The 27161-nt window shown below is 34.3% G+C and overlaps 1 protein-coding gene across 1 annotated transcript in view; it reads left to right on the top strand.

Annotated features, from left to right (window-relative positions):
* Window positions 1–5404: 5404 nt before the first annotated feature.
* The window catches only part of Sol1 (CUB domain-containing protein Sol1), a 423482-nt gene continuing 401725 nt past the window's right edge, over window positions 5405–27161 (top strand). Inside the window, exon 1 of the mRNA XM_073093921.1 lies at window positions 5405–5644. The gene's annotated coding sequence lies outside the window, so the exon portion shown is untranslated. The remainder of the gene's footprint in view (window positions 5645–27161) is intronic.

Genomic DNA, 27161 nt, shown 5'->3' with positions numbered 1-27161 from the left:
GATAAAGCGGGCAAACATATGCAGGTAGCCATCTTAAAACTAGTTCTTATTAAAATTCAATATGAATATGAGTAATTTCGTTCTGAGGATACTACTATTTATACGCAACGTAAACTATTTGCAAATAATTTAGTATTGACAAATATATTGCACAGACAATATGTTAATTAACGAATTATTAGTTTGTATGCATTGTAGTAAAGTGTTGTATGCACAGTAGTGACCCGTACCAAGACTGTGATATAAAAAAGATTACATACAAAATATACGGTATGTGAACAATTTCTTCTCTCTTCTTCCACGAGAATAAGCGTCTTTCTTCTATAAGGCACCATATCAAACTTGGGGGTTTCTCTGCTTTGGTTGTGAGTGCTAAATATTTTATCGTCATTGCTATTAAAAGTAATACACGATAAATATGAGTGATTGCATATAGAGTGCAGCGCTTTAAAACTATTTATGTAAACTGGTCGCATGAAGAGGTTAACTATTCAAGAGCCATTATAGTTGTACTAAAGGTAGGTATGTAGCTGTCCCTGTAGTTCCGGGACCAGAATAGGGCTTCAGTATCTCCTGCTTGTCGTAAGAGGCGACTAAAAGGGGCTTTCGGGGTTGTGGGTCGTAAGAGTGGGAGCTCGAAACGTCCGGCTAACGACCCCGGAAAGGACGGCGGTATGTGTGGTCGCATACCGTCGTGCACATCGGACGGTGGGGTGATTTAATCTCACTTGGGCGGAGCCCGACGGGGCAGTGCGCTGAGAGGACTCCGGTTGCGTTCCTTTGGAGATCCCGGAGTCCTCTACACAGCGCTGAGGACGGCCACCGGGGGGGTTTTAGTGCGGTAAAAATCCCACATAACCCCGTGTCGCTCCCAAGGCACCGGGTACCTTTTGAAGGTTTCCCCCTCGAGAAAAAAAAAGGTATGTATATAGTATACTCCTTGAACTTTTAGAAGTCTAGACTATGCTCTTTAAACCTAGACAATTCTATGGTTCGACTGTTTGGTCCATCGTCACACTTATTCTGCTTTATAGTACACAATCTTAAATTATGTTGCAAATAAACAATAAATTATTTCTCTTAAAATAAAATAACATAGGTACTAGCTGACCCGGCAAACCTTGTGTTGCCATATAAATAAAAAAAATGTTTAGGGTGAACAACCCTTATCACTTAGGGGTATGAAAAATAGATAGTAGCCAATTCTCAGACCTACTGAATATGCATATAAAATTTGGTGAAAATTGGTAAAGCCGTTTCGAAGGAGTACGGTAACTAACATTGTGACACGAGAATTGTATATATAAGATATAAAATCTTAAATTATGTTGTAAATAAATAAGTTGTCCAATAAAACATTTCTTTTAATCAAAATAAATTACATATGTATTACAATTAAGCTAAAATATAATGTAACTGCTTCATCCATCCTTCTCTGAAGTACACACGTTCTATACAAACTAAGGTAATTTCGAGTTGCATAATGTATTCCGTGAATGTCATTGTATTGCAAATGGACTTGCGTGTAATTTGCACGCTTGCATATTAAACTTGCTCGCACGATGGCATTGTGTTTTCAAGTTTAGCCGCTAGAGCAACAATAGTCATGACAAATTAGGGGCAAGGCTAAAAGTAATCTGAGTATGTTACTTGTGTGTTAATATTACAATTCTATGAATACATGTTAAGCATTTAGTGCGGTTTGGTCGTAGTGGTGTGAGTTTGAGCTGTACTCTTGATTTAATTAAATTACCCCCTGTTTTATGGTGAAGGAAATCTTCGTGAATCTTAAATGTTCTATCGCGAAAGTGTATCGAATAAATCGTGAAAGTCTATAAAAACATTCCGAAGAAGTGTGAAGGCTACCAATTAATGCATAACTTGGTCGACTATCGTTAATAATTAATTGAGGCATAAGGTGGTTATAAATTGTCATAATATGTATTTGTATTTATTATATAGGTAAACTTACTAAAAACCTTACTCCTTAAAAACTTAGAAATCTGCTTTAATTCAAATAAATAACTTCAGAATACGTTACATTTAAATGTCCGATTGAAATCGCAACGTTTCTACCTATTCATAACGTAGATATGAATAGTCATAGATTTCTATTAGCCTTTGATCATAATTATGCTTCGTTACCAGCCAATCAATCTATTAATACTAATGTAGGTCGTATTATTATAATAATTTAACCAATTATCGAATAAAGTAATTCTCAGAGGAACTTACATGAGGCTGCGATTACATTATATTATAATGGCAACATTTATTTGAATACTAATAGAGCGTAAATTAAATTAATAAGGACAACAAAAAGTTCCAAATGAGCTTGCAGTCCATCTGGTAGTAGGCGATCATTGTCACATGGACATAGGTATCTTGATACCTTGGACATTGATACCTTTTTTTTTCCTAACGAGGGGGAAACCTTCAAAGGTCAAACTTCAAAAATGGGATTCTTACCGCACTAAAACCCCCCCGTTGGCCGTCCTCAACGCTTGTTGGAGAACTCCGTGATCTCCGACGAAACCCAACCGGAGTCCTCCAAGCGCGATGCCCCGATCGAGCTCTGCCCTGGGGGAGCAGTTTTCGCTCCTCCCTTCGCTTCCGTAGCCCTATTCTATTCCCGGAACTACAGGGACAACCCATTGATACCTATCAATCCCCAATACGATTAAGGTGCTACTTCGTTGTTGAGTAAGTTGGAATGCTGTTTGTACTCTTTAAATTAGACAAAAACAGCGCTCGACACGTCTGTTGTAAGTCTAAAATTGGTACTAAGGCTTAGTTAATCCCTAGATTGAGCTGAAACTTCAACGCCCTACATAAATCTACGTCTTTATCAACCTTAAATAAGGGTAATAACACAGGGTTTTCAATAACAGCCTTGCAGTTTGAAAATTGTTTTCTTACCCCAGGTTTTAAATGCAAGTCACATATATTTTTTCAAACTTATACTCTAGTCTAACGTATTATAAAACACAATTGTACACCACGAAACATGTTATTCTGCTGGCCGCGTTATCAAGCGATTGTGTTGTTGCTAATATAATATTAATTAGAGTGAGTGTGCGTGACAGGGGACACGTGAAAATGAAAACAGTTTGTGCTGCGTGTAGGCGACAGAAATGCGATTTTCATGTTTCATTCTCGATACAATCAAAAGGAAATAACAAAATCGAAAGGTGGGCTGTGACCACGAATTGAATTGGAATAGGAATTGAGGAAAATTATAATAATTTAAGTTGTGGTAATATGTTTCTTGCTATATTTATGGGTAATATTTTGCTTTGAAAAAGGTAGTGACAGACTAGTGGTTGAAATATGGTCTCACAATCGAGAGGCTTGAGGTTCGAATTTTAGAGAAGCACTTTTGATTTGTTACAGTTATATGCGTTTACAAACTCAATGTCACTTGCTATAACGATTAAAGAATTTGATAATGATTAAGATAATGACTGAGTTAAAAAAATCTCTAAGGTATGTGAAGTCTTCTATTTCGGACTTGACCATCGGTGGACTGCTGTTTTTGTTATATTAAATACTTTTCCGTTACGAATATACTTAGGCTTTGTAAAAAAGGGTTTCAACTTGAGGAAGTTGGTATAAATATATTGGTAGAAATTACTAATCAGTAATTTAAGTAAAAGTATTTCTAACTTATAGACAAAAACAATAAATAGGTACTATCACGTCATAGATGAAACGTACATTTCAAATATTAACCACCATTGAACTGAATATTATTTTACCATTAATGTCCTAAGCCCATAACCTCTTATTAAATACTTTCTTGTTAATTACTTTAATAGCATGTTGTGATTACGAGTGTTTGTAATGTAACTTATTTAATAAATAATATTAAAAACGTTACCTAGAAAATATGAATGAACAAATAATCAGTTTATTTTATAATTGCGAATAAATAATACACCAAACAAAGACTTCGTGGAATGCCCGAACAGTCACGCGACATACAATTCTATCAATCTAAATAATAAAAATATGAGACACTTGTACCAACGGAAAAGTCTAGCGAGTAAGCGAGCGAAATAATATCCTTTTTTTATAATATAATAGTAGCAGACGAACATGCAGTCCACCTGATAGTAAGTGGCTACTGCTGCCCATGGACATCTGTAATCAACCCCAGATAGGATCAGATGCGCCGCTACCCCTAAGGACTAAGCTGGAACGCCTCGGAAAAGTCTGATTCCTTATTTATTAGAATAAAGTCTTGCTACCTTATAGCCTAGCCACCTAACTTTAAGTTAGCTGAGCTCCCAGCTTAGCTGGGTTAAGATGTTGTTACATTAAAACTAATTTCTTAATAAATGTTAAATTTACGTGTTGTAGAAATTAATACAAAAACCTCAAGTTCTATGTGGTTTAATTGCAGTGACGCTACTGCGACATCTCATTCTTCTTTACAGCAGCTGTTTGTTTATACCCTATGAACATAAGACTATTGTACCTTTACCACCCATTATATCAAAAAGGCCACGTAGGAAGTAAAATGAAAAATCTAGTTATAAGAGCTAGTAACCATAATCTAAAGTCACTCTCAACGCATACGCAACGCATGATATTTTTGTATCATACAGCATTTAAATTGAATTTGTTTATTATTAAATCAAAAAAACTTAGCTTATTATTTTAACGCTGTTTGTGAGACAAGCTGGCAATGAACTCGTTTTTGTCGTGATTGATTGACAAATCAATAAATACGACAAACTCGCGCTTTCTGTTGAAGTACCTCTTCATAAACCGATAAAAGTTATATTAATCAATTGTTGAGTACTTTGTTCAACGTTTTTATTGTAAACATTAAAGGAAAAATAGGAAAATTATATTTATATTAATCACAATATTATTAGAACCTTATCGGTACAGTAATATTAATTCGTAAATATGTTTTAAAATAGCAATATTTTTTTTGTATTAATATAAAATCATATAAATAGCCGTTTATTTACAATCAATTTAAGTTATTAGCTTTAATTTAAAAAGGTGAAGGATCCCTTTACTTGCTTAAAATTTTGAATTTAAAGAATATTTTTCCAAAAGTGTAAGAGAACCAAACATAATATGTTGTTTTATCAAGCGGTTATTACAAGCTTATCCTAGCGTATATTTGACAATATTTACTGAGCAAAGTCTCCATGCAATATCCAACCAGTTTATTCAATGTAGGCGACGGAGAAATGCAAACAGGATTTAATTTATTTATCCAAGATGTGGTATAGGTATCGGTAGGTACAAGTACATAGTAAAACTGGTAGGGTTGTCTAATAAAGTTTAAGTAGTCGTTCATCACGTGGTACAAAGAAGTCTCAAGTACGGAATGCCTACTAATAGTACAAAAGTGGTCGAATGACATTCAGTGCTACGCGAACGCTACGACGAAGCGGTCGTCTATGCCGTCCGTAGACGCTCCACGTGTAGATGCGACGCGCGAAAAACACGAGAACTTTTTCCGGTGTAAAAACTTAATTGTAAATAGTGTAGTGAGTTATAGTTAATAGTAATATGTAGTTGTTCCTGTAAATTATGCTAGTAAAGTATTAAGTGACATTAGAAGGCAGTGGCTGAATAGTGCACACGGTAACCTACTTACATGCTTCGTTATAAAGCGGAGGTGAGTAATGACTTGAATAAAGTGACAGTATGAAATTTTTAACATTCTCATTCACTGAAATAAATTGTGTAATTTTAATTTTGAACATGCGCATCCTGAATGCAGGAAGTATTCTTTTGTTTTGTAAAGTGAAGATCAAAAGTATAAATATTTTTTATTGATAATAACACGTATGTACATACATTAAACATGTTTTTTTTTATAGAAATTGATAGCTTGTTATTGTGTCTCTGTGCATTTGTCATAGTAATATGTATATGTGAATATCATAAAGACAAAACGGCTAAAGTGATAATTAATATTCAATATTAATAAACTATAATAATATCAGCTGTTTATGTTTGATTTAGTATACTCAAGTAGATTTTTGACCTCAAATTAATATACGGTTGAGGAGACTAAAAACTGTTCGTAAATACTTTATCATATCTAATATCCCGTCCTACCGCTATAATTATCGTGAGATAATAATTATGATGAAGAAATAAAGAAAATTTGGCTCAAATTTAATATGTGTTACAATTTGTGAATCACATAAAATTCAGGCCAATAACTTTTCAAGTTATCGTGTTAAATATGTTTACATGTGGATGAATTAGTTTAATGAACATTAAAACATATTTTATAAAGTATATTCAGATAGCCTGGAAATATTACACTTGCGTAAAATGCTACCACGCATGGCACGGAACTTCTTATTCGTACGAACAGTCTTAGCTTCAATTCGGGCGAACCTGATCTTATCATGAATCATAATATCGGTATAACTTATCTGAATATATTATTATAAAACTATGTATTTTTGTTTCAGTGTGTAATTATTATGTTATTATTTTTCACCTTTGTTTCCAGTGCGTCCTGTTCCATTGCGCCCATCAGTAATAGTAAATTAAATAAATATAAATGTCAATCGTTTATACTAATAACATATAATAATATAACTAACAACGTTTATAGTAAATGGACTATCATTAACTTTGATAATAATCTGGAATGCCAACCTGCAATTAACTATTGTCATTTATATATCGATATACTTACGATGAGCTATGGAGTACATCGGTACTCAATAGCTATATAATCATAATAGCAATTAATATTAATGATATCGTATTTTAATAGATTATACTTTATCTACTTCAAAAGAAGAAGAGATTAGGAACCTTTTGAAGAAACGGATTGCGACATTTTATGCATTTCAAGCGAGAAACAATTCTTGTGTTTCGGCGGGCGGCTGGTGCCGGCTGATTTATATACCACCGACCATCTTTAAGTTTAGGAGTGACAATGCATCTGTGATCGGCTTCAATAAAAATCCCTATTATACATGGAAATTATAGATGTCTATGGATGCCACTGACCATTTAACATCAAGTGGACAGCTTACTATCTTAGATTTGAATACTCACTCTGAAAAATATATACAGTAAATAAAGTAAATGCCACAAAGCCTTCATTGAGAACAACACACTATTCAATAATATAAAGCAAATAACTTACTATAATAAGTAATTCCGCAATCCACTCTATAACTCTATACATAAACTTAAACTAATTCATTATAAACATTAAAAGTTAGATATCTGCACCTTTACCCACTGTTTTTCTTTCTTCAATCAGGCGCGAGAATAACTCTCTGAAGAACAGCTTCACTTCTTTGTTCCATTCCATTGTAATAATATTAGATCGTTTTGTACTTTTTGTTCATTTATAGTTGCTAGAGGTTGAACGTCAGCTCTCTGAAATGTATTTAGAACAAAGTGAGTTAAGATCTTTATGTTATGGAGTTCGCTACGTTTTAATTATATTATGAAGTTTGTTTCGCCGCTTCTGTTCTATAAGCACATTGCAAGTGATAGGTTGACTTTCTAAGAACACAGTGAAGAATTTCTTCGAAAAAATATTTTGATTTGATTTGACCTAAATATACTTAAAATATAATAAAGCGGCATATATAACTGAAAATACGATATAGAGGGACCTTTATCGTATTTGTATCATTTGTTATTTATTCAATCAATCCAATTTTTGGCTCCAAAAACGCATTTGATAATTTCTAGTGGGCAGAATTGTTAAATTTCGATGTTTCGGAGATAAAATTAGTAAATTGTATTTTATTAACAGGTGTAAGTAAATATGTAGTTTATATTCATCCGTATAAAAAACAATATGTTATTTAATTAATTTATCTAGATCAGGTTATACAAACCAAACAATTTATCATGTATGCGTTATACGAGCCAGAAAGCTGAATCCCTAACACATTGTTTAAAAAACATCCATCAATGAAATGATCACATTTATTACAATGCTTATTGTCGGAACGTCGTTGTATGGGTGCCAACTAACATGCCTATACATATATTTATAAGCTACACCAGTAAATTATGAATATGAGATAGCGAGATACTTAAAAGCTGTGTAATATTTGTTTGGAAGTTTATTTCTGTTAAAAATATTTTAAAAAGGTTCAGGGATTATTTTTTTTTTATCCTGTCTATTTATTTTATTTCCTTGCTTACAAAATAGTGAGAATTATCTACTTGTTCTTTATTTCTTCTTTCTCAAAAACTACAAACATATTATTACCTTAGCAAGTAATTTATTTTGTCAACAATACATTTTTTTTTAATTTTTAACAACATATTGAACATTTAATGTTTTGTTTTATTCCCGGAGCGCTATGACATGGGGCTCTTCAAAAAAGGTGCAAAAAGAGCTCTCATACAAAGCCGGCGATGCATTGGCGACTACTCTGGTGTTGCAAATGTCCAAAGGCGGCGTTGGCTACTTTCCATCAGGTAGCACGTCTGCCTAATCGTTAGGTTAAACTATATATAAAAAAATTCGTTTATTTTATTTGTGAATACTGTGACATTGCAATATCAAGTTCGTCTGATATTTGTACGAGTAATACCGAAAAGGAAATCGTATATCTTTTGGACTTAAACCAACTGCGATTGGATGAATGATCCAAGATAAACTTTTATTTCGTTAGTGTTTGTTTTACTAACTCAGTTTGTAGACTCTACTAATGCCTTTAGTCGTAAATCCGTTTCATTGTATTGCCCACATCGGCTAAATTGTAGAAACTTTGTAGACATAATTTAAGGGATAAAATAGGACTAGAGAAATTCGTAGCGAACTTTGTATTTACTTTTCTTATTATTTGGGGATAAAATACCCTTCAATAAGTCCCGCGGTTTGATAAAATATATTTTCATTTAATTATCATCATCAACCCATTATTGTCCCACTGCTGGGCACGGGTCTCCTTTCAGAATGAGAAGGATTAGGCCATAGTCCACAGCGCTGGCCAAGTGCGTATTCGTAGACTTCACATACCTTTCTAATACGCACATAACGTTGAAAAATCAGAGGTGCGTGCCTAGGATTTGAACCTCGGACCCCTCGATCGAGAGGCCGAGTTTCTTAACCATTAGGCTATCACTGCCTGTCCCTGTAGTTTCGGGACCAGAATAGGACTACGGTATCCCCTGCCTGTCGTAAGCGGCGACTATAAGGGGGCTTCCGGGGTTGCGGGTGGCAAGGGGGGAGCTCGAACCGCCTAGCCAGCGGCCCCGGGAAGGACGGCGGTATGTATGGTCGCATACCGTGTCGCCAGACGACGTGTGGCGAGCGTCAAGCTTACCTGGGCGGAGCCCGACTCTGGTTGCGTTCCTTTGGAGATCCCGGAGCCCTCAACGCAGCGCCGAGGGCGACCACCAGGGGGTTTTAGTGCGGTAAGAATCCCACATAACCCTGCGTCGCTCCCACGGCACCGGGTACCTTTTGAAAGTTTCCCCCTAGTAAACAAAAAAAAAAGGTTATCACTGCCATTTTATTATTAGTTACTTAAATAATTATTTTTAATACTTGCCTTTTTTTTGTTTACGAGGGCGAAATATATATAAAATCTGTTTATGCATCAGTCTCCAAAATGTTTTTAGATTTTACTTATAGCAATTTGTGACCAATTTTGAATAATCAGAAACTAGAAAACGAGATTCCTCCATTTAAACGAATTAGCTAACAGGTTTGATGTTAAGTTTGGTACATCGTTATATTTTTAATACTCACACGCAGCCCTTTAAACTGTAAACGTAAAAATTAATTGTCAGTATAAGGGATTCTTAAATGAAATTTGTCAAAAACACACGGCTAAAGTATAATTAATTGTGATTGTTTTACAAACTCATACATATTTAGAACAACGTTTTAATGACGTCACATGTTACTCTTTACATAAATTATACGCTTCACGATGACATGTTTTACCCTGTCATAAGTTGTTGACCTCGCTTTATGCATTGACAAGTATTGAATTAATCGCAATCAGAAACAAACATTATTCAACGTGCTGGTTACAGCGACTTTGAAGCGACAAGTTATTGTTGTGGCTAAGTCGTTAATGCTGTCTCCGCGTTATTAGTTTCAGTTGATTGACATGCTGGTTTATTGAGCTGATGTGGAATAGTTTACATTGATTGTATGAGCAACGTTCGTAATTCAAAAATTTATTTAATAAATTCAATAAATGTTTATAACAACGAAACTAACTTTCATACGAGTATTTTAGCGATGGTAAGTATGTCTCCCCTATGTAGGATATTCAGTTTATAGGTATTACACAAATATACAGTATTTATCAAAATCGGCCTCGTAACTCCTTTCAGCATTTTTCGCTAATCCCTATAGTTTCGGATTTGGCCCTGAAGGCCCGTTTGAAAAATTCACCCTGTATATGTCACATTTTACGAAATTATTTTACCATTTGAAATTATTTATCACTTTATTATTTAAAGATCCGTGTGGCGAGGAGCTAGCATGCGACACAGAGAAGCAAAGTATTGCGATCTAACAAATATCTACATTATGAGTATAGGAAATCATAGTGTAGGTTTATGAACGTAAAATAATCGTTGTCGTACCTTAATGATAAACATTTTAATAGAATCTACATAAGTACTTAAAATCTCTTCATATTTATAAAAGTGTGTTAGTTCACATTTGATCAGTGTTTGGGACTATGAGTACAACCCTTCTCAATCTGAAAGCACAGGAAATAGTAATTGCATGACGATTATGAACTCTCACTTAGCTTACTTGTATAAATGCATTGACAGTATTAAATAATTGTTATCTAAGCGAAACACACAGCATTATTCAATGATCAGGTTAGAGCCGACTTAACGGCTTAGCGAGTTATTGTTTGGAGACTCGTATAAAGCCCGCGTTAAGAGATAGAGCTGACTGACGTGTTGGCATATCGTGAAAATGCAGGACAGAATTAAATACATTTTATTTTCAGTATATAATCTTATACACAAATATTTTTTTTACAGGTTTTAATGTCAATTATTGATATCAATAGGTACATAATGAAAAAATGTATTTCACGAGCTTTTGCCTGCGGCTTCGCTCGCGTTACGAAGTAATATTTTCACCCCCAATTTTATCCCCTTGGGGGGAGAATTGATCAAAATCCTTTATTAGCGGATGCCTACGTCATAACATCTACCTGCATGCCAAATTTCAGCCCGATCCGTGGTTTGGGCTGTGCGTTGATAGATCACTACGTCAGTCAGTCACCTTTGAGTTATATATATTTAGATTATGGGTAGTGACATATGTTCATACGAAGATAACAATGCATTTTCTAATTCTATCACAAATATTTAAATGTGTTGTAATAATTTTGTTGTCACATATAAATCGTTGGAACTTTGTCCAATTAACTTTTAAGCGATCTTTCATTTCATTTTAAAAATATATTAAAAGGCATGAGCATGTATTTTTTTTAATTCCTCACGGTACGACAGCTCAATTCAATTAAAAAGAAACTCAAAATCAGTGCGTTTATAAAAAATATGCAATTACAAAATAATATCGCAATAGTTAAGTTCAAAATAGTTAGTGGTGGGCATTAACTTAGTCGATTAACACTAAACACGCCTAGGTGTGGTCGTTTAGAAGTGCACAGAAGTAGGTGCCGCCGACACTTAGGCGTTGGCGGGTTGACTTAGTTACAGCTGCTTCTTGGCTGCAAGCCATAACTGAAGTGGAGGTCTGCAATACCTATAGTTTGTTTGTTACGGTTAATAGTTGTTAAAATTGTAGAAAGAACACGAGTTATAAAAGTTGGGTAATATGTTTCCGAACTTAAGGAAAACACCTGTTTGTTTTGGCGTATATTTAAATCGGTGAAAGATTTGATTTGATGAGATTTTTACGGGAAGATTTTGTACTATATTTTGAGTAAAAAAAATTGTGTTTAGCGTATTTTATTAGTATGCGAAGTTTTAATACGTGTAGTAAGTCTTCTAAATTTCAATTTGTGTTGCATAGCTGCATGCGGTGCGTATTTACTGCTCATGAATAATAAAAAAATAACAATATAATATTATATGATAATTAGTTGTAAATACATTGCTATTAGATCGTTAAAAAGCTAACAAGACTGAGAGTTCTATTAGAACAAGTTCTCAAAAGTATGTTTAAAGTTTACCAATACGCTAGCTAAGTTAGCGCGGTGGCCTAACTTTTTATGAGGAGACCCGTGTCCAAAATTTGAACACTTATGTATTGATAACGAGATGGTTGACTCTATTGTAATTATTACTATTGCTAAAAGCGAATAATAAATTTTACGATAGACTTGTTGTCAACTTCAATTTGTGATGCAGCTTTGCATGAAGTGTATATTGCTGGTCAATAACTCCAGAATGGATCATTGTTTTCATCGTTGAGCTATTCCTATGGTTGCCCAAAGATTTGTGGCCGCAATAAATAATTTTCCATTTCTCTTCTAGACAAAATTTATTACCTGCAGCTATGTACGGCAAATTATTCCTTTGTTCGGTAAATGCCCGAATTTGTTTGGTATAGATTTGTTTAGTTCTAAATGTACTCGGCTATCCGCTCTAATGGTTAATCGCTCTAATTAATTGTAAAGTGTACGCTTAATTACCATTTGATTGTTGTACAAAGTTTCGATAAACAGATAATGATTTATTTTAGTTGTGATAAGTTAAATATACTCGTAGAAATTAAATTGTTATCAGTTATGGGGCTTTATACTTTAGGATACGTTTGAATTATGTATTTTCAATCGTACAGCGTTAAAACGGCCTAGGTGATTATTTACTTATTTTATCTATAAAATTTGTCAAACTTTCTAGTTGAAACAGACAAATCTTATAAACTCGCATAAATAGGTCATGTGTAATATTCATTCATTGAATTTCTGTGGACTGTTTTGTTCAAAACTTTATACCTTATTTTCGTTGCTTTATATTTTCAAATGAGGGCTCTGGTCTACAAATATAATTTGTTCTTTTAAGTACCGTATTCGAGAGATTTTAATTAATTTATTCGTTTATTTCTCTTTTGGTGAGCATCATAAGTGCATCGTATTCTTGTCATATAAGTCAAAATTATTATCAGTAAGTTACACTTGACTTATAACTTCACGTTTAAACAGGTGCATCCTTTGTTCAGCCGTGGCCCGGTTACGTTGCGCGTCGCTTGCATTGTGCACTTGATATTGTGATACAATAACTGTGTCGCCATTCACGATGAGTGTGTGTACAGTTATGTGAAGTTACTCTGTAGATAAATCTCGTACATTTCACTTTTTGCCACGGTGTGTTACCATTTTCTACAGTACTGAGTCTATAAAAAAAACTAGGTACCTATTTGGTTACTCACTAGCTAATTTATTCAAAAATGTCTGAAGACGTCGTGTACTCACAGTCTAAAACTATGACTTGTATTGTGATTGATAGACAAATACCACATTCGTAGCCGATAAATTGACCACTAACATGGTTGCTTAACTCAAAGTTGATCAGATCTATTGCTTACAAGATATATAGATACACTTTCAATAGAGGCTTTTCTACGTACTTTTTTTTCTCATATAAGTCAAAGTTATCTATTAGTTAAAGTTCTAACTTCCAACCTAAAATTACAGGTCCACAGATCACTTAATGTAGTTTACCGTTAAGTTAATTTTTTTGAATTGTTCATATGCAGTATGGATTCTAAAACATCTATATATATAAAAGCGAAAAGATACTCACGTTCAAAACGTATTAATTAAGGTTTTGACTAAACTACTGAAGCTACAATCATGAAATTTAAAATATAGCTTCATTTTATGATGTAGATGCGCACTAAGAACGAATTTTTTGATATTCCACCGTTAAGGGGGTTAAAAGAGGGTTGAAAGTTAGTATGAAAGTCCGTCAGTTTTAAAGCATTCTGGATGAAAATTGGTATTTAGCTTTCTGATTTAAAGTAATAAAAATCTAATCTAAGGGTTTTTCCAAAATCAACCCTAAAGGTGGTTAAATAGGGGTTGACCGCTTATTTTAAATTTTGCCATTTTGGAAGTCAGCACTATGAAAGTTAGCCATTGCTTTACTGGTTAGATATAATAGAACTTTAGTTCTACCGTTTTTGGAAAATCAACCCCTATGTGGGTTAAATAAGGGTTGTAAGTTTGTATGGAATTCCCCCAGTTTTGATGTAAACTCTATGAAAATCGGTATTTGGGTTATGGATAAAAAATAATTAATCACCTATTTCACCATTTTTGGAAAATAACCCTTAAGTTGGTAAAATAAGGGTTGACAGCTTATTTTAAAATTTGGCAATTTGAAAGCCAGCACTATGAGTGATAGCCATTGCCTCACTGGTTAGATATAGTGGAAGTTTAACTCTACGATTTTTGGAAAATCAACCCTTATATGGGTTAAATAAGGGTTGTAAGTTTGTATGAGAGTCCCCCAGTTTTGATGTAAACTGTACAAAAATTGGTATTTGGGTTTTCGATAGAAAATAATTAAACCCCTATATCATCATTTTTGTAAAATCCCTTAAGTTGGTAAAATAGGGGTTGACAATTTATTTTAAAATTTGCCAATTTGAAGGCCAGCACTACGAAAGTTAGTCATTGCCTTACTGGTTAGATATAGTGGAACTTTAATTCTACCGTTTTTGGAAAATCAACCCTTATGTAGGTTAAAAAAGGGCTGTAAGTTTATATGAAAGTCCTCCAGTTTTGATGTAAACTGTACGAAAATAGGTATTTGGGTTTTCGATAGAAAATAATTAATCACCTATTTCATTGTTTTTGGAAAATCATCCCTTAAGGTCGTTAAATGGGGGTTGGAATTTTATTTCAAACTCCGTTAATTCGGAAGCAAGGACTATAAAAAACTTGCATTTGGCTTTCCTGTTGGAAATAATATAACTTTTTCAACACCATTTATGGAAAATCTACCCTTAAGAGGGTAAAATAGGGATTGAAAGTTTGTTGGGAAGATCGCAGATTCTGAAACAAAGTCTATGAAAATTGGTATTCAGCTTTCTGATTGAAAATAATAGAACACTTATTGTACCGTTTTTGGAAAATCAACCCTTAAGAGTGTAAAATAGGGGTTGAAAGTCTGTTGGGAAGTCCGCAGATTTTGAAACAAAGTCCATGAAAATTGGTATTTTGCTCTCTGGTTGTAAATAATATATCACTTATTTTTCCATTTTTTGAAAATCAACCCTTGAGGTCGTTAAATAGGGGTTGGAACTTTATTTTATAATCCGTTAATTTGGAAGCAACCACTATGAGAAATTATCATTAGACTGAATGAAGCATCTGAGTCACTCTTTTTTTTAGATCGACCCTTACGACGGCTATAAAAGGGTGTATACATTATGCCTTTCTGTTTACACACCTGTTTCAGCATTTTAGCAACTTAACAATCAACCCCATTAGGGTACTATAAGTAAAGAAAGTTTCTTTAAAAACCGTTATTGAAGTTACTTCCCATTGGCGTGTCTGGAAAAAGAGCACAGCGCAGGGTTCCGTACCTAAAGGATAAAAATGGAACCCTATTACTGAGACTTCACTGTCTGTCCGTCTGTCTGTGTGTCACAGAGCTCTATCTCTGGAACCGTAATAGATAGACATTTGAAATTCTTACAGAGGATGTATGCATGCCGCTATAACAATAAATACTAAAAATAAAAAAAAAGTTGAAAACAAAAAGGGGTCCCCATACAACAAACTGCTATTCAATATTTATCCAACTAACTTTTGAACCGTCAGAGGTAGACAGTTCAAATTTACACGATGTATGTATTTTAATGGCTGCTGCAATATTAAATACTAGAAATTAAAAAAAAAATGAAAATTTTGGTTGTACGAACCCCTGCAGGTGCAGGTTTGACTTGCACTTGGCCAATTATTAGTAACGCGCAGACCCGCGGGCCACAAGGGAAAGTCACGGGCCACACACCACCCGTGGGTGTCGGGTTGCTGACCGCTGGTGTTCAATATTAACTTTCAGAAATTTGCTGATAAAGTATTTATTGATGCATGAACATAGGAATATTTTTGAAATTCTACTAAGGAGGCAAAAGAAGTGTTGTATGTATGTATACGGGAATCTTTTAAGTTCGAAGTTAGAAACGTGAAATTTCAGATAACGTCTATTCAGATAAATACACGACAACTTTGAAGGGGTGCAAATTTCATATATGATAGTGCGTAAGTTTATTCAAATTGGCCTACATTTTGGTATACTGATTAGGTACATCGCAACTACTTTGGACACACTGCGTGCCAACATTTTGTCCTGCCGTGGGGTATGGTTGTGGTTATGCGTGGATTAGTGATGGTGATGTGGTAGACATAATAGACCTTGGATTAAAATTTTGGGCTAGAACAGGGCTCCAGTAACCACTGCATATCGTACGAGACTAAAGGGGGACTTCTGGAGTTGCGGGCGGCAAGAATGGGAGCTCTAACCGCCCAGCCAGAGACCCTGGAAAGAACCACTGTATGTAAGGCCGCATATAACATAGACGGTTCCTATGGAATTGTGTTAATAATAATTATTGTATCCTACATGAAACTTATATTTTAAAGAAAGTTTCATTACAGTCCACTAATTAGAGTTTTAGTGTATGTTTCTGAAGAAAGCTTGACCAATTTAGGTACACAGTGACGAAATAAAAACTTTTATGAATTAAATATTAATGCTACGTTATCGTTAAAATTGTTGAAGGTGCGAATTTACGATTACAGTTATTTGTATGTCATATCATATTTTATTACGAGGGTTCTGCTAGTACCTGTATAAAAACGAGTGGCAGTTGATAAATAAAACTATCCCAATATCCTATATAAAGAAGTATTCGAAAGTCGTGGTATATCTTATCCCCATTTATCCTAAATCACGCAGTTTCATCACAACCATCTTTGAAACTCATCATAATAAATTGGAGGAGGGAAATTAAATTCCGCGGCATCCAAATTAAATAAACCCAACTTTTGAAGTTTGCAACTTTAACTACTTCTGTGATAACTAACTACCTAACTAAGCGTGAGCTTAACGTTTTTAATACCTTCAAACTTCGCAGTTACGTGTATTCGAAAATTTACTACCCTCAAAAACTTCTGAAGTTGAGCTTGTGCTTATTAAGCTGTCGAAAGTCGAAAGCTCGACTGCGAATGGCGCAGGCGGTCAATATTTGTCAGTAGGAGCGCCAGTAGTGCATGTGTTATGATTGTGTAGGTATTTTTAATGTTTTTAAAAGAAAAATGATGTCGCAGTACACCGTATTTGTATGGTACTTATATACGAGATGTAGCAAAATTTGTACCTACATCGATTTAAATTTTATATTGTGGATGTATTTTTTGCTTGTGGACTAGTTTTTCAACTTGAAGCAGGAATCCTGAATATTTTCAGACCAATAGCCTTTGTCACTTCCAATGAAGTCTCCCAACTGAGCGTGAAAATACGGTCAACGTCGCTCAGTTATTTTGTATATACAAATAACAATCATAAGTTACTAAATAGAAGTCAAGTTTTACATATTTGTAAAAGTGGTGATGATAAGGCAGTGATAGCCTAGTGGTTAAGAAACTCGGCCTCTCGATCGAGGGATCCGAGGTTCAAATCCTAGGCACGTACGTCTAATTTTTCAAAGTTATTTGCGTATTAGAAATTAATTATCAATGGCTAAATCGGTGAAGGAAAATATCTTGAGGAAACCTGCTTACCTGAGAGATTTATAAAAAATAAACTCAAAGGTATGTGAAGTCTACCAATACGCATTTGGCCAGCGCGGTGGACTATGGCCTAATCCTTCTCATTATGAGAGGAGACCCGTGCCCAGCAGTGGGACAGTAATGGGTGGGACTAAATAGAACTCAAGTTTTATATATATGTAAAAATGGTGGGTTTAGGAATAAGTTTGCAATATCTGTATCACGACTATTTCTGCTTTACAAAAGTATTACGCAATGCTATGCTTTGATTTGTGGCAAGACAACGATACTTAAAAGAGGCCTTCCAATTTTATCCTTAGAGGTAACAACGGGTTGGAAACCACGTGACCATTGACCACCAGTTGGACTGCCTGTTGACTGACTTTACTACTTCTGTACAATGAAATAACACTCGTTATTATATTAAATGTTGTTTTAGTACACATTTACATGTACTTATCTAAAGCAGAATTATTCATACCTGTAATTCGTCATTCATATCTGTAAGAAAAACTTGTGGCTACATCGTGGCAGTTGCGTTCAGGCGGGTTACTACCATATCTTAAAACAAGATTATTTTAATCATACATTGAAATTTCGTATCACGATCTCGTTAAAGTAAGATTTTTTAAACAATATTAAAACAAGCGATTTTGTGTGAAATCATTCATTCTTTTGTACCGAATTCGTACCATGAAGTGGCACAAAATATCATATGTTGTACTTATGTCAATTTTTGCAATGACGATTAACGTCAAACGTTCCTTTGCACTGGATAATAGTGTTACACTTGAATAACGTTTTAAAATATATTCAACCAAAAATAATTATACACGAAATTTAACTTTTTAAGCAAAATATGTCAATTTCAGTTACTTTTATAAAACTAGTACTCGAAAACTGGATAAGGGTGTCTTAATATTTACTTAATTTAATTAATAATAATAATATGTATATGTCAAAGAAAATTTAGTAAGTCTGTATGACTGCGTATGACGGAACACAGTCAAGACTATGGTGCGAAAGAAGTTGATGTCTCGTTTTTTCTTGGATGAGGAATAGACAAATTATTCATTACTAGTGGTGCCCGCGGCTTCGCCCGCATTTTAAAGATATACTTTGACAGAAAACAGAAAATTCGTACTTTCATTGGAATGACAGTGGTGCCATCTGTAGAAATTTGGTCTTACCAACTCCCAAACCTTCGTGGGCTCTTGGAAAACAACTCTGCAAAAAATCATCACTTGATTAAATGCATAGTTTCCGATTCTATAAAATGTATATAGACAAATATTCATTTTTATATAAATAGATAGATGTTCAACTAATGGATAAGTAAAGTAACTGTAGGTAAAATCGAAAATCGAATTTCGATCTTCCGGGTTAAAAGATCGATTCACTGAATCGATCCATTATTGGAGTCCGTTCTGGTGGGATTTCCGAGATAAAAACTATCCTATGTCCTTTCTCGGGTCTCAGACTATCTTTGTACAAAATTCCATTCAAATCGGTTCAGTGGTGTAGCCGTGAAGAAGAGACAGACAGACAGAGTTAATTCCACATTTATAATATTAGTAAGGATTAGTAAGGAAGTAAGGATTTGCTGACGGATACATAATTTCAGTGCTTGTTTGATCCTGATAACCTTCTTTTTCGCTATCCTCGAAAAAATATCGAAGATAGAACGATTCTTAGGGCCTCGATTTTTTGTAAATAGATTTATTGCACTTCGATTCGAATCGATTCTAAGATCGATCTTTTTCGGTAAGAATCGCCACCCCTATTATAATCCCAATAAATCTATATAAACAAATATAATATTGCAACCGTCTCCGATTGCAAGAACTCATTAAACTCATGGTTATTTAGAGTATGCCAAAAGACCCACTAACGTAGGTAGAATCCATTACCGGAGACCGATTAAAGAAATCGACTTTTTTGGTCGAAAAGATCGCTTCTCTGATTAATAGATCTAAGATCGCTATCCCTAGTTCCTGTGGGATTTCTGGGATAAAAACTATCCTATGTCCATTCTAGGTTCTCAGACTACCTTTGTACAGAATTTCATGAAAATCGGTTCAGTGGTTTAGGCGTGAAGAAGAGACAGACACACAGACAGAGTTACTTTCGCATTTATAATATTAGTAAGAATAACGATTAAAATAATCGACGTTTTGGTCCAAAAGATCGATTCTCCGATTAATCGATCTTAGATCGCCATCCCTAGTTCCCGTGGGATTTTCGGGATAAAAACTATCCTATGTCCGTTCTCGGGTCTCAGACTATCTTTGTACAAAATTTCATTAAAATCGGATCAGTGGTTTAGGCGTGAAGAAAAGACAACCAGACAGACAGACAGACAGACAGAGTTACTTTCGGATTTATAATATTAGTAAGGATTTTACATCACTCGGCAGGCATAGAACAATATTGTTACGAATCAAAATAATGTTGATGTAATATTGAAATAAAACATTCCGGAACTTGGTATTTTTTGTTTGTACAGTAAATAAACAATAGTCAAATTTTCATAATATATTTGACGTCCCCTTCAAAAATTCTTAATTTGGTCGAAACCGACCTGTCTGGCATGCATTCTCTCAGCGGTCAAACTATACTTTTTTTTATTATATAGGAGTAGCGGACGAGCATGCAGTCCACCTGATGGTAAGTGGCTACTGCCGCCCATGGACATCTGTAATCAACCCCAGATAGGATTAGATATCCCTACCTGAGGTCGGCCACAGCTGCGCCGCTACCCCTGAGGACTAAGCTGGAACGCCTCTGAAAAGTTTGTCTCCCTTACCAAACCCTTCAAAACTGAACACATCAGCGCCTAACATTGCTGTTATTGGTAGAAATAGGTGTGGCGGTGGTGCCGTCGGAGTCGAACCACAAAGGGTTCTACCTTCAGCTTCCTTACACCACCTTACAGCACCTTCATACTCCTAGTTCAATTTACATACGTGTACAAGTAAAGCAGAACAAAAGTTAGCGTCAGTCATATATGTAAGAAAAACTTGTGGCTACAGCGCAGTTGCGTTCAGAACTAGCGGACAGTTCCCAACTCCCGCGATGTGTCTGACGTGTCGCAACGGGAGTTGTTGGCTTGAGATAAACAAATTCTACTTTTAAACTCAATGAGTGAATTACAGTTTACTTTTAGTTTAGTATTTGGGACAATTTGATATGCTATCTTAATGTTATGAATTGTTATTCTTATGACTCCTGAAACATCACGGTTTGAGGAGACTTTTTGATTTAACAGATTGCATAATGCAATTTACCTATTGCCCAATACCTAAGATGGGAAAGGGATTTTTTTTAGCACGTCAAATAATATTATTTATTTAATCACACCTCCAATTTTCAATTTTATAGGTATACATAATACATTTATTACAACCAACCATGTCCGGCTTTCCATATGTAATCTACACTTTAGCCCAAAAGCTTTTAAATTGGTTTTATAAATTGTGTTTGTGATTGTTTCAATATGTTTCTTTTATATTATTACGTTACCTACTCAAGACTACTAGCAATTATTAGTCGGGTTTTAATAATGAAACTCGACTGATTAAAATTACAGCTTACGCCCACAATACAGACGAAACCAACGACACCTTATATATTAAAAAATATATTTCACTTTGACCACTACAAAATATTATATTTTGTTTAAGTCACCCTGACACATAATCACCTGGGTAGGTGGTTATGTGTCAGGGGTTCAAAGTGGAAAAGACTGTTAAAAACCATAAAGTTGTTTTATAAGCTTGAAAAACATTACCCTCTCTAATCGGTTAAAAAGCATCACGTTTGGTCGTTTGCTTATGGCATGTGTTTGACAGTTTCGGCTCTAAAACGGCAAGGTGCGGTCTCAATAGCGAACATCGATCTCGGCTGCCTCGGAACATTATTAATGGATTTTAAATTGCCCTTTAAGCACGCTTCCGGCACGCCCTATGTGCGAGTGTTGCTAAATCGATGCAATACTAACTTTTAATTTATTTTGTGCGGCAACTTTAGATGACGAAAGTTGAGATTTGAGTTGTTTACAGTCCTTTATTTTTGTTAATTGGATTTTAACATAAATTTAGCTAAAAAACTAGTTTTTGATATCAAATTTCCTTACGTGGAAGAGGCACACAAAGCAGATTTATACTTTAAAAAAAATCCAAAATATGATGCTTTTTCGGCTCCCTTAATGTAGCTAACTAGCGACTATTAGCGACAATTAGCGACTAGTAGACATGGGTGACGATAAGTTACGTTCGTTAACTGTATAAAAATAATGTAGAAACATGTTTACTATTTTAATTGACCTCTTTAACATTATTATTAAAGCGCATACTAGCGCAAACTGCAACCTTGATTCGGCGTAGCTGATTTTAATCGAAATAAGTGCGATTTAATTAATATGAACTTTCCACCTATGTAAGACTCACCTTTTGCAGCTTTGATGCACACATAAACACTGCTTTATTTTATATTGAAAGAAGAAGAATTAAAATTAAAAAAGAAGAAAATTAAGAAGTAGGTAACGAATTTCACACAATAAACATATCGCTTCGTATGAAGTACGTCAGTATTTTTTGTTTTTCTTTCAGTTTTCACTAACTTTAGTAGGTACCGCGTTTCTTCTTAACAAGTAGAAAGAAGTGGCTCATGACACTTATTTTACCTTATTTCTTTGCGACACCGGCGGCGGGCCAAAAGCAAGCTAATTTTAGCTTAAGTATTTCGTGACGTATCTCACATTCATATTGGCCTTACACGTATTAAGAAAACTACGTATCTTTTTGTTTTACGTAATTTTTTATCTCTCTTAATCTTAACATGTCTCTATGTGTGTTAACATATATGCATATTAGGTATGATACTGTGTGTCGTTAACATTGTAATAGTTATATGTTTTTTTGGCTACGATTTTGTTTCAACCTAACAGTGCTAAATGCTGGTTTATTCCGGTTTAAAGGGTCTGTTAAGAAATACTTAGTTATCCGAGGTGTTTCTTATTAGTTATCAGGGAAAGCAATGCATCCATAGCCAATCTCAGTCTCTCTAATCTTACAGGACACGTGCTTCAGTATACGAATAGTAACGGATTGAAAATTATGATGATGATAAGGCAGTGCAATTGCATTAAGTTTATTTCCATCAAATTATTTGCTAGCACGATCTCAAAATACACACACGAGTGGGTTAAATCTAGAACGTAACAAAATATAACTTACGAAATGTTCATACACGGAGATGTCACGCTTCATGTCACATTGAAACGTGACCAATAAATATAGGAGTGAGCTACTGTAATATGCCGCTCGCCTAAATTCTGCTTGATATTATACGAGTATTAGGCATCGGGCATGTCTAAAGCGGTGGCCAAATAGAAGAGTTATAAGAGCTACGAAATTAGTTACGAAATAGGAGTTACTTTTGAAGCTTTGTTGCCGCTAACATTTCTGCTATATAAACAGTGAGCAATATTATTTTGCATTTTTAATAGTGTGTCAAGTGACGCATGAGTACCAATTTAGTACGAAGGGGTGGTAACAGCTTTATGTCAAACCTGTTCATCACTGACTACGGATTCTGATGCTGCGCCTTGACTTAAGTTATATCACTACTATATATGACGGAATTCTACACGAACAAAAAATGACGTTCCTATTATTATTATTATATATCACATATAATGTTATTGCTAATGTTGTACCCGGAATCGCTATGGCAAGTATTGTGCTACGTGCGTCGATAGTTTATCAAAATTTCGTCAATGATAGTCGAGTTTTAAACTGTAACACAATCGCAAAGCTGTGGATAGATTGTGAGTGTGACCGATTCTTTACATTGATCCTAGTTCTTATTTGGATCCTGTGCGGTTCGATATGCAAAATTGAATTTGTGGGCCACATGTACTAAAAGTTACGTTGCCTAATGGATGAGATGTCGCCCCAAATGTTTGCTTACGTAACATTCAATTTTTTTCGTGAATAAGTACAATACCTACGTTCGACGTTATTACGTATTACGTAACTAGATTACACGAAAAAGTCATATTTATGCGTAACAGCGTCGCTGTTATGATGTTTCGAAGGATCTAGTTGGGAAAAAATTTATATGTGGCTAAACGTAGTAATAAAATTTATTACCCGATCGTTTAGTAATAATACGAAATCTTTAAATAAATTATTTTATAAGTCTAAAAGCAATAACAGTTTAGTAACAAGATTCTAGCCTCTTATTAGGCCTGGGTTCATAACGGCGCCATCTTCGATCTTCAAAATTTTCCCATTTGACTCTTTGGAGCAGTCGCTGTTGCTTCGTTAGTATACTTACATCTTTCAAATCAAATCAAATCAAAATTTTTTTTATTCAAAATAGGTTCTTTACAGAGCACTTTTTTAATTTCAAAACAACTACCACCACTTCACAAGGTGTTTCGTTATGGAGAAGAAGCGGCGAAAGAAACTCCATAACACACATCTTTAAAAAAAAAATGTTTTTGACAATGTTAACTTAACGTAATGATGTGGAGCTGGAGCTAATTCAGACCACACCGTTTTGTCAGTCAAATAATCACTTACTTTATAGTACACTTTTTTACATAGCGTTAGTTTAACGACATGTTTAAACTTTTTTTCTGTGAGATTCAAAATGTGGTCGGGTATTTTATTGTAGTAGCGAATACAGTTGCCCATGAAAGATCTAGCCATCTTACAAATCTATGTTTAGGAATTGCTAATTTATTTCTATTTCTGTTTTTTTTTTCTGTCTTTTATTTCTATTTTTTTCAAACATATCAGTGTGTTTTCTTACATACATAATATTTTACTTTGTTTTGTTTGTTTATCTTTAACCGTTCGTCAATAACATTATCATTTACATCTTCACTCAACCGGGCTCCGACCCCCGAATTTTACCTATCTGCCAAACGATGAATAGGGTTTAATTTATTATTAATTATTATGTAAACTGCGTTATTCAATAACCTGAGAGTTTCCTAACAAAATTTATTCACGGGTTGAATTTCATTAATCACGAATAAAATTTTCCTACTGAATGGAATTTATTCAAAACGCTTACCTGTTCTAACCCAATCCAAGGTATTGCTTAATTACCATATTAGAGGGGAATACGTTTCTAAATGTATTTATTCCGCCTGTATATTTTAAAAAGGAAACAATAGCTTTCACCTCCTTGATTTCACGTCCTTTTATTTTCTTTTTGTTCAATCAAATTATTGATGCGAGTGCCGTGTTGACTTGAGGTATGGAATAGGATAATGTCGTCTCAAATTACTTTGTAAGCTGTGCGAAATTTTATGGGGAAACGGGAATATTTTCAGCGAATTTGCTTTGATGGTACATGACAATGGTTACCCGAGAGTGCGTGTGAGTTGTCTTTTGATCTTTTCGTAATAGGTATTTGTTTTTTTCCCATATTATAAAGTGGTATATTTTTGGGACTGTATTTTAATTTTATATACATTTTTCACTTTAGAAATATATATTTAACTAAAGAATTATTATTAAAACAACATACCCTACTGATTAAAAATATACAGTACCTACCTATGCCCCAATGCCTGATATAACAATTCCATTTGATCCAATGACAATTCATATGATTAAAAATCATATTGTCGTTGGATTTATCTAGTGTTGTGGGAGTGACATGGCCAATATTACTCCAGTTAATTATTTTAAGCAGTCTTAGTTTTTATAATATTTACTAATTATGATAGTTTTCTTAATTATCCAAAATATCGCAATTCCATTTACTAGAAAAACATAATAGAGTTTTCTACTAGACTCTTCTTATTGGCAGATGAAAAGCTAAATTAAGGGCACATCACTGTACTAGGGAAGTGACGCGTACTTGGTATTGAATGGCGTCTTTGTTAAGTGGAACAATACTGGCCGATATAATGCAAGTGCGCGGTAAGTAATTATTGTTGTAAGGGAAGTATTGAAAAAGGGATGAAACTTTGTGCACGCTAAATTACAATTTCAGGACGGCTCGGATTGTTATTTTCAAATAAGTAGTTTGTAGGTACTGTTTCCAATTCCCACATAACATATATAAAATAGGGAGAGTTCGAAGGTAAAGAAAAACTTAAAAGTAAGTGCGACCGACTTTTAATATACCAAACATAATACATGCAGTAATTTTTGGTGAAATATACAATGTGTATAAAAATAAAATTTCTTGTTATTTCCTTATTGGATGTAAACCTCTCCCCACTCGTGTCTCCCCACACATCCGGTGGGATTTGCAGTAAGTGATTAAAAGGCACAGGATGTCCTTAATATGCGGCTAAAGGGTTATGTGCCCTAAATTATGGAAGCAATGATCAAAATACTCGGACAGATAATGGTTATTCAATATAATTAAAGTGATAAGTGATAATTATGATTTGATTCGCTAATCGCCTTTTTAAAGTGTATACGATAAGTAAACAAAAAAAAATATTAATTCATGTCTATATATTTTTAAAACGACTGTCAATCTGGCAAATCCTCAATATTTTCTGAAGAACACTACCAAACAAAGAAATCATAACCATCTATAATATAGACGCTTTCTTCACTTACGGTGTAATCATATATTTGTAGAACGACCGTAAATTTCGTAAATCTTTAATATTTAGAATACTACCAAAAAAGAAACCATAATGAACTAAAAATAGAATAGAGACAAGAAAGCAAAAAATCGTGTTAAAATAGTAGCGACTAATTAAGTGTCACACAATAAGCGGCTTGTGCAAACTACAGTAGTGTCGCAGGTCGGAGCCCATTCAGCCCATTATAAATAACGTTACGGACGACGAAATGAAATAACGTCGGAGACAAAGTGCTTACAACTTTAATACGACTGGTCCCTGAATAGGTACTTTATTGTTTGAGAAAGGGGTCGAAACATCTTCCTTCAGTTTTGTTTGGTAATTTTGATATAATTAGTCTACTCAGTCACTATTATCACTTTCCAAGTGTTATTTAATTGTTGACGCATTGAATACGATGTATTATTTTTAACCGAATTCAAAAAGGAGGTGGTTATCAATTCGGCCGGTATATTTTTTTTTTACGTATCAATACGTCATTTCAACAATTATATTATATTTCACATTTTGTGTTAGTATCTCGTCGAATAAGTATGTATTCACTAAATGTAACATGTATAAAATGTTTATAATGCTTCGAATCAGGTGCTTGGTGTTCGAAATTGGGATCATCAAACTGGAATGCAGAATTACAATACACTCCATTGTACCTATCCCTACTGAACCTTCTATAAAACACTAATTTGTGTAATATATATTTGATTAGAAATTAGAAATAAAAAAATACGTGTGGCACTCGGAGACTGCCGCGGTTAAGCTATTGCATAGCATTTTTTATGCTATGAAAACGCTCAGAAGGAATTCCAGAAATACAATATATTCTTCCA

The sequence above is a fragment of the Epargyreus clarus genome, unplaced genomic scaffold (genome assembly GCF_041222505.1).
Source record: "Epargyreus clarus isolate Ecla_fem2 unplaced genomic scaffold, WU_Ecla_fem_2.2 ptg000005l, whole genome shotgun sequence".
Lineage (NCBI taxonomy): Eukaryota > Metazoa > Arthropoda > Insecta > Lepidoptera > Hesperiidae > Epargyreus > Epargyreus clarus.
This window is presented reverse-complemented; position numbering and strand designations above follow the sequence as displayed.